Below are 12,608 nucleotides of genomic sequence, written 5' to 3' on the forward strand. Positions count from 1 at the left end.
TGAGTAGTTAGGCGTATTTAGGCGTGAAATTTAATTTCTGGTTGAGATACTCTCCCTGATACAAACATTGCTCGGGGTCCTTGAGACTCTTGTGAACTTTGAAGTGCTAGAGGTTCAAAGGGTGTCTTGGCTATAAATGGAATTTTACCTTAATTCCTTAATCATTGATATTTGCTAATCTTTTTAGGGTTAGTGCCTAATGAAGAAAAGGCTTCACTGTAATTTTCCTTGCTCTGTTTGAACTTGCACAACTTCATTTAATTCTTAACCACTAATATTTGTTACAGTCTCATTTGGGCTTTATCTGTGATCTTATCTGTGTTTAAACATTTTATTGGGCCTGCCACTAATTTTTGCCTCTTTCTCTTGAACATGTAACTAAACTGTGCCTGCTGAGTTTTCAAGAACTCAGGCCCAAGTTCCAGCCTCTAAGTCTGAAGTCGTGAGAGTCGTTGCCGCCTGTTTGCTGCTTGCTGGGCTTAATTCCTCTCAGGCCCAAATCATGAGTCCACTTTCTCTTCGCTGTTGCCTTTAAAAGTCTATCACTGTTCTTATATATATATATATAACACTGATGATATTGATTGAATGTTTTTCTTCCATTTCTTAGAGTTATAATCACAACGTAGGCAAGCCTTAAAGAACGTAGGTAAAAAAGAAGAGTCGTGCTGCAACTTAGTAGTTTTCACTAACGATTTCCATGATGTTTTGAAACCTAGACAAATTTGCAAAGTTAACAGCCTTCTCTTTTTTAGAACAAGAAGAAACTGCAACCCAAAAATGATTTCCAAAAGCGGGCTGTCCAAACAAATATTGTTGCGATTAAGGATCTTTTAAATAGCTTGAACCCTAATACGAGATTTAAAATCATGTTCCCAAGGTATATCTAAACCATGTTTCTCTCAAACGATTCTTACTTTAAAAGTACAACCTCGTTACTTCAAAGTCAAATATTTTTAAACTTAACCTCATTTTTATTAGTAAAGAAAGTAATATAAATCTACTTTTTCTAAACACTCTTTTATTAGACATTTTTCAAAGACTTATTCTCTCAAATAAAGCCTACACCTTTTCATAGCATATACATCGTTTCTCTTCCAAAATTTATAAACTCTTTAAATATTGCATGAGGTAAGCTGCACATTTTAAGCACTAACTAAGTAAGATATTGACATCTAATTCCTTAAACTTAGTCTAAATCCTATGGAGCTACCTCAGGTAGATTTTAGGAGGTGCATAACACCTTCCCCTTAAAAGAACAAGAACCCTTACTCAAAATCTCACTGGCTAGCAGACTAATAGGGTAATGATCTTAGTAATTAAATAGGTACCCTAATTTAAAGGTGGTGACTCTCTTTTATCATCAACAGGAAAACTACTCGTTGATACTTGTTTTGACTCATGCAAAATAGGGTGCAACAGCATAACGACCTTAGCAGACTTAGACTAGACTTGGAACTTAGGAATGTTTAAATACTGCTTTAACTGTGTTTGCAACTATGAGCTTACATGCCTTACTTGCTCATTATATACTTATCTGATTGCTTCAATATTACTACCGATATCCCACTATCTGTTACCGCTTTATATATACTGTCATCACACTCTTTCCTATCGAGTCTTAGCTGTACACTATCACATACAATGGCACGCGAGGGTTGTATTTTCACCCCTCCAAACATTCTTTCAAAAAATTCTTTAGTTTCAGAAAATGGCTTTGTCAGGTCAATTGACATAACTTCTCGCATTATTCAGTCCAACTCAAATCTAGGAAATACTCTACTCTAGCTAACATAGGTCATACTGCTTAAACCTTAGGTGAGTCGGTCCTTGGCATCTACACACAATTAGGAAAGCCACCCTAATGCCAACAGGTCGTGAACCCAACGGCATAACTTTGGTGGAAAGATGAACTAATCATGACGAGACACTAAAGATCCGAAGTGAACACTTATCAAGCCCTTTTATCTATCCTCATTAGAAATGGAGATCAACCAGAACATCCCCAAAATCAATATGGTAATAGGATCACCGCACAAGCTAAATCAATGGTGGAAGAACATCCACCGAGAGCATGGAGACGAAATCAGGATGAACCTAAGAGCATTGACTACCTTACTGAACATCCGGACCGACATGGTGCTTACCCGCTTACTGCTAGAATTCTGGGATCCGGCCAAAGTGGTTTTCAAGTTCGCTAGCTGTGAGTTGGCGCCGGTGTTGGAAGAAGTTACCAACTTCACAGAGCTGCCATTCAAAGGGAGGAAGCCGATACTACCGGTCACCATGCTCGACTACAGGTTTCTCGATTCTTTGGGTCTGCCAAACAGTCGGGGTTTAAGAAATATTGAAGATGGGTGAGTAAGCCTAGAACAACTGTTCGACAAGTTCGGACATCGTGAGAGATATGAATGGTACTTAGGGGAGTTTCAGTGAGATTAGGATACCTGGGAAAGCCCCAGACCATAAGCTTCTCTTTGCCTCTGCTGGGATTGTTGGTTTTCCCACAAAGAAGAGGATGGATCAATATCAATTTGCTGCCTGTGGTTTTGGCAATATTTCGGGGCAATCTCCAAGCCACCTTGGTACCTATGGTGTTAGCAGAAATTCTCAGAGCATTGTCTGCATGTTCCTGAGGATACAAATTTTTCAAGGGCTGCAACTTGCTGCTTCAAATGTGAGCTACGAAGCACTTCTTTCTACGAGAGGCCACATTTGATTACTTTAGGGGTGTAGCAACAAGATTCAAAGTCACAGTGAGAGAATGAGGCATTGGGTCTCCCTACACGGACAGGAAGAATAGAGAGAGATGATGACTAACTTAAGCAGGGAGTGGATAAATTGGAAGCTGTCATGGCTGAGTGACAGGGCAACTCTAAGGACTCCTCAGAAATATTTCATCGAGCTGATAAGACTTGAGGGCATCTTGACATATGCATCCCTACGAGTTCTCAGGAAGTTTGGGTTGATTTAAAATGTACCTCTCTGGATGAGAATGATAATGTATGAAGACGAGTACAATGGACAGATCCCGATACCAAGGATAATGAGACTTCTTGAGGAGTGGAATGATCTAATTATGATGCCAATGGGTCAAAATTTGAGGTGTACTCCGGAATACTATATCTAGATCAATAAAGAGGATGAGCTAGCCCAACCAAGTAGGGAAGGAATAGCCTGGTTGGAAGATGCAGTGGCAGCCTTGCAAATCTATCATGAGATTCTGCCGCACTACCTTGTGATCACCTCCATGCACCGCTAAGTGGTTCCAGGGTCAGTTGATCATTTGCTGCCACCTTCGGAGGATGATGATCGAGTGCATACAAATTGAATCTGAGACAGAACCAGAAAAAAACCCAGAGGAAGATCCCGAGTTCAATGATAATGATGAGGAAGAATTTGAAGATGATCCAGAAGAGTAACCGGAAGAGGAAGAAGACATGGGAAATGATTTCGGGGATGGATGTTAGAAGCTGGTTGATTTCACCCCTTTTCCCACCTTGTATCTTGATCTCGAACTCTTCCATTTCCCTAAGGGCAAGTCCGTTGAGCCTATGTAATCTTATTAATGTTGGAAACAATGTTGTAACCTTTGCTCCCGCCTATTACAATCCAAATATTATTAATGAAAACCAAAATTTCTTTGGATATGAATGTGTCAAATCTAATTGTTTGTCGAATATTCCTGACTTAGGCCTACCTCCGGCAAAGAGAGGTCCCTCAAACATTAGGAAACACATTTGCGTATGTGAACTAACTGCTCTATGTGCCATATTTGTTGAAACTGACTTCAATTCTTTTTATTTTTCTTTTCTTTTCTTGTATTACTTTATTATTCCTCCAAAAGAAGAAGTTGTTTTGTGTTGACCCAATAACTGGCAGAACCATCATACAACTTGAGATCGAAAGGAAAGATGTTTGCGACAGATAACCCGAGCGAACACGCCCTGGTAATAGCTGATAGCCCCAGGCGATCAGGAGAAAAGGATGATACTCGGAATGACGAACATGTAGCTAGGATGGCCCAAGAGATGGAATCATTAAAGGAGGAAGTACAACACATTCGGGAATTGGCATATCTAGCAGTGACGACGCTCCCACAACCACCCCGTTTTCCTTCTCTAGATTCGATCCCCGATCACTTTCCTTCAACTAACCGCCAAGCAAATAATACCCCGACTTCAGTCCCTACCACCTAGATTACGCCCCCAGTAACCCCTGCAAACCCGTTGAATCCTCATATACATACCACTTATGTACTAAACTATGTTAAGATATCGCAAAGCCCACCAGTTGCTTCCAACACAGTTCATACCCCTCCTCGTGATGGCGTCACCTTCACTACTAATCAAAACCAGCACATACCTACGGTACATATAGTTACACACGAGCAAAGTTTCAAAACCCACTTTCACAGCACTCATCACGGTCAGGGTTCCTTATGAAGTTGATCAATATGCTGAAATAGAAAGGGAAGCTAAGTATAAAGAAGAAGAGCCAGTATGTGAATAGTTGCGACCGTTGAGGAAACCAATAAAGAACCTTTAAGTCGCTAGAGGAAGTGAAAGTCTAGACTATGAGGATCTGTGTATACACCCTAATGTGGTTATGCCAATAGGTTACAAGCCTCCAAAGTTTGACATCTTTTATGGGACAGGTGATCCCCACGCACACTTGAGAGCCTACTACAATAAGCTAGTTAGAGTAGAAAGGAACGAGAAATTGAGGATGGGGCTATTCATAAGGAGTTTGACAGGGGAGGCCCTTACTTGGTACACTCTTGAGGATCCCACAAACTGGAGGGAGTGGCAGGATAAGGCAAAAGATTTCATGAACCGTTTCTGGTTCAACACAGAGATTACCCCTGATAGGTTTTCCTTGGTAAACTTACAGAAGAAGCCGTTAGAATCATTTCAAGAGTATGCACGTCGATGGAAGTTAGAGGCTGCCAGAGCACAACCTTCGTTAGATGACAATGAGTTTACTAATTACTTTATCAGGGCTCAGAAAGGAATCTACTTTGAAAAAATGACAGACATGATGGGGCAGAAGTTCCCCGAGCTTGTTAAGATGTGAGACTTTTTAGAGGAAGGCATAAAGTTCGGCAAGGTACAATCTATGGCCGCATTGCAGGCAGCTAGCAAAGCAATCCAATCCAGTTCAATAGGCAGCAGAAAGAAGAAAAAGGAAGAGGTGTCAGCAATCGTTCCCTATTACCAGTCCAATTCACACCATGGAAATAACTCTTATTCTCCAAACACCCATCCTCCACATCCACCTACTTATGCTCCAGTATAAAACACACAACCATACTACAATCCCTAACCTCAATATAACTCCTCGCGCCCATACAAATCCAAATCCACCATGACCATACGCCCCAGTTCAAACTACCACCCACCAAATCGACCCACCTATATACCCCGAGCTCGCTCAAATTTCGAAGAAAGTTGTCCCAAAAACTATACCCTGAATGCTGAGCCTTTGGCTAAACTGTTTGAAAGACTGAGGAGAGTTGGATTGATACATCCAGTAGAAGGGAGGTTTCCTGAGCATCCTTCAAAATAATTTGATACAACCAAATGGTGTGTCTTCCATTCAGGCATACCAGGGCATGGCACCAAGGATTGCTTTAGGCTGAAAAATGAAATTGAGTCACTGACAAAAGTAGAGCCATTCAGTGCACCCCAGCTCCGTCCAACGTAAACTGTAACCCACTGTTGAACCACTGGAACCAAAGAGCTAACATGATCACCCTCGATGAAGAGTGTGACTTGAAAGGAACCATCGTCATAATAGGAAACACGGAGGTTGCAAGGGTTCCACCCCGAAGGACTCTGATGATCACCGTACAGACAAAACCTTCAGTGATGGTCCAAACACACCAGCAACAGTCCATTGCTGCTATCAGGGATGAGGAGGATCTAGAATACAAAATAATCCCGTGGACTTATCGTAGAAAGGGAAAGGCAAGATAACGGATTCCGCGACAGCTCATGGAATGACCAGGTGAGGGAGGTGTTACACTCAGGAGGAGGTAAACCGAGGAAATCCAGGAAGGGAACAGATTCAGAGAAGGAATATAACAGATACTGAGGCCGCATAATTTTGGAAGAAGATGTCAGTTAAATAATAGCTCAGTGGAGGAACAATTAAAGAAAACCCCTGTGCATTTATCGATCATAGACCTAGTAATGAGTTCTGACAGTCATAAAGACGACTTGATAAAAGTGTTAAGTGGAGTGATCATTCCGAGCAACACTACCAACGACAATCGGGAAGATGTTCTAGGCAAACATGATTACTTTCTGAAGAGATGAACATCTAATAGAGGGAACGGGTTACAATAGAGCTTTACACATCACCGTCAAATGTGGAGATAAGGTGGTGTGCCGAGTACTTGTTGATGGAGGATTTGGAGTCAATATCTGCCCTTTCTCTACCTTGCGAGAGCTGGGTATTTATTTGAGAGAAGTGAAAGAAAGTCGTGTTAGGGTAAGAGCTTTCGACGGGTCACAAAAGGATATCATTGGGGAAATCTATTTAGCTTTGCAATCGGACTAGTTGAGTTTCTCATACTGTTCTAAGTGATGGACATTTCATCCTCATATAACCTATTGTTAGGAAGGCCTTAGATACATGTGGTAGGGGCAGTCCTTTCTACCCTCCATTAGTGTATGAAGTTCGAGTGGGATTGTCACGAGATTGTGGTTCATGGAGAATGGAGGCAATCAGCTTACCTGGAACATGCAGTTCCATTCATAGAAGGATTAGACGGGGTCACTTTTCATACGGTCAAAATCATACAAACCGCAGAGATAGAAGAGACTGAGAAAAACCTAGGTATGCAGTCACCGTACAGATCAAAGATGGCTATGAGAGAAATGATAAAGTAGGGGTACCGACCGGTGAGCGGGCTAGGAGCTCTATCAAATGGGATAATAGAACCAAATAACCAAGGGGCCAGAAAGGTAGAGCCGACATAGGGTATCAGCCTCCAACTAGAAATACGTATACCAGTGGTTTGAGGAAGAAAGCTTTTGTGACAGAGCATGTTTCGGGTCCGGGTCAGAGCTTAACATCGGAGGACAACATCGTCGATGGAATGCGAAGGCTAATCGTGACCATGATTGAAGAATGCTACAACAAAATTTATATCAAGTAAACAACCATTCGGAATGCCGAACCAGGAGAGGACTTGCAGAATTGGATCGCCAGCCCGTCTTTGGTTCGTCAGAAGTCTTGGTAGTGTGGAATTGTAAAATATTTTGAAAAATACATGGTAAATTGAGGCTTGAGCCGTGCATGTACTCTTTTGTCAATTGCCTCCTTGAACGCTTAGACGTTCCTCTTTTGATGAAATAAAAATAATTGCTTTCTTAAAGTCATTGCAAACTTATTTATCGCTTCATTTATACTTAGTTTTTTATTTTCTGTAATCAAAACGATAAAAACCCATGTTCCACGATTATGACATGTAATGAAACCCTCGAGCAAAGCAATCTAGATTATGAGGAATACAATGAAAGCATGAATCCAGATAATCTCCCACGAGATCAAACAGTTGGAAAGCCAAAAAAGCCTAATCTCGAATAAACAGAGGTGGTCAACTCGGGAAGCAAAGAAGACGTGAAAGAAATTTGAATCAGCATCCATTTAGAAGTAGAGCGGAATGTAGAATTGGTCGAGCTCCTCCGACAGCACATCGATATATTCGCATGGTCGTATGACGATATGCCTAGGTTAAGCACTGACATCATTTCACATCGATTGCCTACGGATCCTGCCAGATTGCCAGTCAAACAAAAATCCTGAAAGTTTAAGCCAGACTTGAGTTTAAGGATAAACGAAGAAGTAACCAAGAAGATAGAGGCAAACGTGATGAGGGTCACCAATTATCCCACATGGTTGTCAAATATCGTACTAGTATCAAAGCAGGATGGGAAGATCAGGATATGTGTGGATTATCGAGATCTTAACAAGGTCAGCCCAAAGGACAATTTTCCTTTACCAAACATTCACATCCTCATCGATAATTGTGCGAAGCACGAGCTACAATCATTCATGGATTGTTTTGCCGGGTACCATCAGATCCTGATGCATGAAGAAGATGCAGAGAAGACAACGTTCACTACGCCTTGGGAGTTTAATGCTACAGAGTCATGCCATTCGGCCTCAAGATCGCTGGTGCTACTTACATGAGGTCCATGACGGCCCTCTTTCACGACATGGGCCACAAAGAGATCGAGGTATTTATGGATGACATCATTATCAAATCTTGGAAGAGTGCAGAGCATATGGACGACCTGAAGAAGTTTTTTGAATGCTTGCGGAGATATAGTTTGAAGCTGAACCCAATAAAATGTACATTCGGAGTCCCTACAAGAAAATTGTTAGGTTTTATCATAACCAGGAAAGGGATGGATTTGGATTCTTCAAAGATCAAATCCATTCAAGAGTTGCCACTGCCTAAAAGCAAGAATGATGTGATGAGTTTCCTTAGTAGGATAAATTACATCAACTGATTGATAGCCCAGTCTACGGTAATTTGCGAGCCTATGTTCAAGCTGCTGAAAAGGAATGCCACTACAAAGTAGAAAGAAGAGTGACAGAAAGCCTTCAACAAGATCAAGGAGTACTTGTCAAGTCCACCAGTGTTGGTTCCTCCCGAACCTGGGAAGCCATTGTTGTTATATCTGTCAGTTCTGGATAATGCATTTGGATGCGTGTTGGGACAACACGATGAGACCGGGAAAAAAGGGCAAGCTATCTACTACTTAAGCAAGAAGTTTACACCATGTGATGACAAATACACTCTGAGAGCGCACATGTTGTGCCTTGACTTGGATCACCCAGAAGATGAGGCATTACATGTCACCATACGCCGCACATCTAATATCCCGGCTTGACCCGCTCAAGCATATCTTTCAAATGCCAACAGGAAAATTGGCCAAATGGCAGATTCTTTTCAACAAATTTGACATTGTTACATAAGGTAGAAGGCCATAAAAAGACAAGCCTTAGCTTACCACCTTACGGAGAATCTAGTGGACAAGGATTATGAGCCGCTCACTACGTACCTTCTGGACGAAGAAGTGTTATTTGCCGGAGAAGACATTGCAGAGTCATAGCCAAGATGGAGAATGTTCTTCGACGGAGCAACAAATTTTAAAAGAGTAGGAATCGGGGCAATCTTAATTTAAGAATCAGGAAAAAGGTATCTGGCATCAGCAAAGATAAGGTTATCCTACACCAATAATATGGCTGAGTACGAAGCATGCATCCTCGGGATTAGGAAAACGTTCGACATGAATATCAAAGAGCTTCTGGTCATAGTAGATTCTAATATGTTGATACATCAGGTCCAAAGAGAGTGGACTACCAAAAACGTCAAGATCCTTCCGTACCTGCATTACATAAAAGAGTTGTGCAAGGAGTTCACAAAGATCGAGTTCACGCACATTCCCAGGATCCAGAACGAGTTTGCCGATATTCTTGTGACCTTGTCATCTATGATCCAGCATCCAGGTAAGAATTATATCGACTCGATTAAGACAGAGATCAGGGACCAGCATGCGTACTGTTTCTATGTAGATGAATAGCTAGACGGTAAGCCGTGGTACCATGACATCAAAAGGTTCTTCTAAATAAGAGAATACCTAGAGAATGCCAACAATCTTCAGAAGCGAGTACTCAGAAAGCTAGAAAATCACTTTTTCCTCAACGGGGAAGTCCTGTATAGGAAGACCCCAGACTTGGGTTTGTTATGATATGTAGATGTTGTTGAAGCGACCAAATTACTAGAAGATGTACATGCAGGAACATGTGGACCTCACATGAATGGATTCGCCTTAGCAAGAAGATTTTAAGAGCCGGATATTTTTGGATGACTATGAAAAGCGATATTATCTGCTATGTGCAGAAGTGTCACTAGTGCCAATCCATGGGGATTTCATCTGGGTTCCACCTAATGAGCTGAATGTAATGGGTTTGCCTTGGTCATTTGCCGCTTGGGTCATGGACGTAATCTGACCTATAGAGCCCACTGCATCAAATGGACACCATTTCATTTAGGAAGCAATTGATTACTTCACCAAATGGGTCGAAGCTTATACATACAATGTCGTCACGAAGAAAGTAGTGGCAGATTTTGTCCGTAACAACATAGTCTGCTGATTTGGGATACATGAGTCAATCATCACCGACAATGCAGCCAATCTTAATAGTGATCTCATGAAGGAAAATTTGTGAGAAGTTCATAATCGTCCACCATAACTCTACAACCTACAAACCGCTAATGAATGGAGCAGTTGAAGAAGCCAACAAAAATATCAAGATGATTCTATAGAAAATAGTGGACAATCATAGGCAATGGCACGAGAAATTATCTTTCGCCTTACTGGGTTATCGGACTACCATGAGAACATTTATTGGGAAAATGCCATACATATTGGTATATGGCACCGAAGCTGTAATACCCGTAGAAGTCGAAATACCATCCGTGGGAGTTGGTTTTGAAGAAAATATTCCCTCTTCAAGAAGAAGCCAAAGGAAAGTTTGCGCTAAATTGGCAGGGTCCTTATGTGGTCTTTGGAGTGTTGTTGGAGGAGCTATGATCTTGGCAGAGATGGACAGAAGATTCAGCACGAAGCCTATCAACTTAGACGCAATTAAGAGATACTACATTTCAAGACAGTAAAGTTAGGTTTTGGTTGTAACAGAACTATGCTTGACCTGACTTCCCATGGAGGAATATGTAGTCAATCCACATAGGGTCCGTCTCTCCACCTCTTACTACACTCTGCACTTCTGGTGTAGATTCCAGAGTGGATCCTACAGGCATCCAGTAGATTTTCTCAGATCCTGATCTTGACGGAGTCTTGAGGTACATCTGCACAACGTTCGCAACCCTGAAGTCCCCTTCCACATTACTTTAGTTGTTTATTTCGATTCAGACAGTTATGCTTTTATTCAGACTATTATTTGTAGTACTCTAGATACTCGTGTATTCGTGATTCCAATTTTGGTATTGTATTTGGATATCGTCGTTTATTAGTTTATTTACTTTATTTCAGTTTATTCAGCCTATTGGTTAAAGATGACTTGAATTGTTAAAAATGGTTAATAATTATATCTAACGTTGGCTTGCCTAGCAAGTGAAATGTTAGGCGCCATCACAGTCCCGTGGGTGGGAATTCCGGGTTGTGACAAGTTGGTATCAGAGCACTAGGTTGCATAGGTCTCACAAGTAATGAGCATGCTTAGGAGAGTCTGGAGGATCGGTACATAGATGTCTGTACTTATCTTCTAGAGGCTATGGAGTTATAGGAAAAATTTCCCTTCTTTCTTTCTCTAAAGTGCAATTCATTCTATCATTGATGATTGAACCATTCTATTCTTGTTATCGCGTAGATGGTGAGAACACGCACAACATCTGTTGCCGGACAGGAGTCAGAGCCCCCTGTGGCAGCTACTACCAGGGGCAAAAGTCGCGACCAAGGTTGAACTAGAGGTCGAGCTAGATAGGTGGAGCTCAGCCTAGATCTTGAGCAGCAGCACCCGTAATGGAGCCTCAGATTGATCACGAGGAGGAGGTCCCAGCTCAAACCGTACCCGTGGAACTAGCTCAGGTCCTAGAGGGATTCATATACACTCCCGTGCTTCAGGATGCTCTAGTCCGCTTGGTGGGCCTTATGAGAGTATGGCCCATACATGCGCATTTACGGTGGCACCAACCATCTCTTAGGTTGGGGGAGGGGCACAAACTCCCGTTACTCACACTCCGAAGCAGGTGGCTCCCTATATCAGACTCCAGCAGCCCAACTGAAGAGCGCAAAATTACACACTTAAATGGTGCTCGCTAGTCAAAGATAGAATAGTATAATATCGTATACAGAGGGATTGGAGTTAAACAATATTATCGTAGTTTGTAGCTAGATTAATATCCAAGATGATAAAAAATTTAGATTTATGTGGTTAATACTAAAATTAATTAAGAATCTAGAGCTAATAGACTAATGACAATTGAAGCAAGGCCTAAGCAAAGGAAGATATCAATAGGAGAAAATAGGGTTTTGATAGGATAGGTGCAAGATAATTGTTTTAGATTTTACTCTAGATAATTCACTTCTAATGTTCAAGTGAGTCTCTGAAATTCACTTAATTATCAGTATAATTGTTTCGTAAAAACTCCTCTCTCGATTAAGTCACAACCTCTCAATATGAACCGATTTAAGCTCTGTGAAGATATGCAAGAATGCGTAATGGATTGGTCTTTAGGAGAACCTCTATCGATTATTCTCCTAACTAGGTTTAATCAATGATTCAACTAGCCTCTTTCGATTAATTAGAAGAATCTATGAACTCAACCCATAATATAATGTAAAGATATCACAAGTTATGCCTCTTTCGATTACAAGAACAAGTGAATATAGATGCAACAATTAAATCTTCAAAAAATGATTCAAATACATAAAAATAGAGTTATAATCGATAAACAATCATCAATATACCAAATCCATCAAAACCCAGTTGGATATACTCCATAAACATGGAGAACTTCTTCATAAATATTACTAAAGTATAAGAAAACACAAATTCAATCCAAA

This window comes from Nicotiana tabacum, chromosome 14, assembly GCF_000715075.1.
Source record: "Nicotiana tabacum cultivar K326 chromosome 14, ASM71507v2, whole genome shotgun sequence".
Classification (NCBI taxonomy): domain Eukaryota; kingdom Viridiplantae; phylum Streptophyta; class Magnoliopsida; order Solanales; family Solanaceae; genus Nicotiana; species Nicotiana tabacum.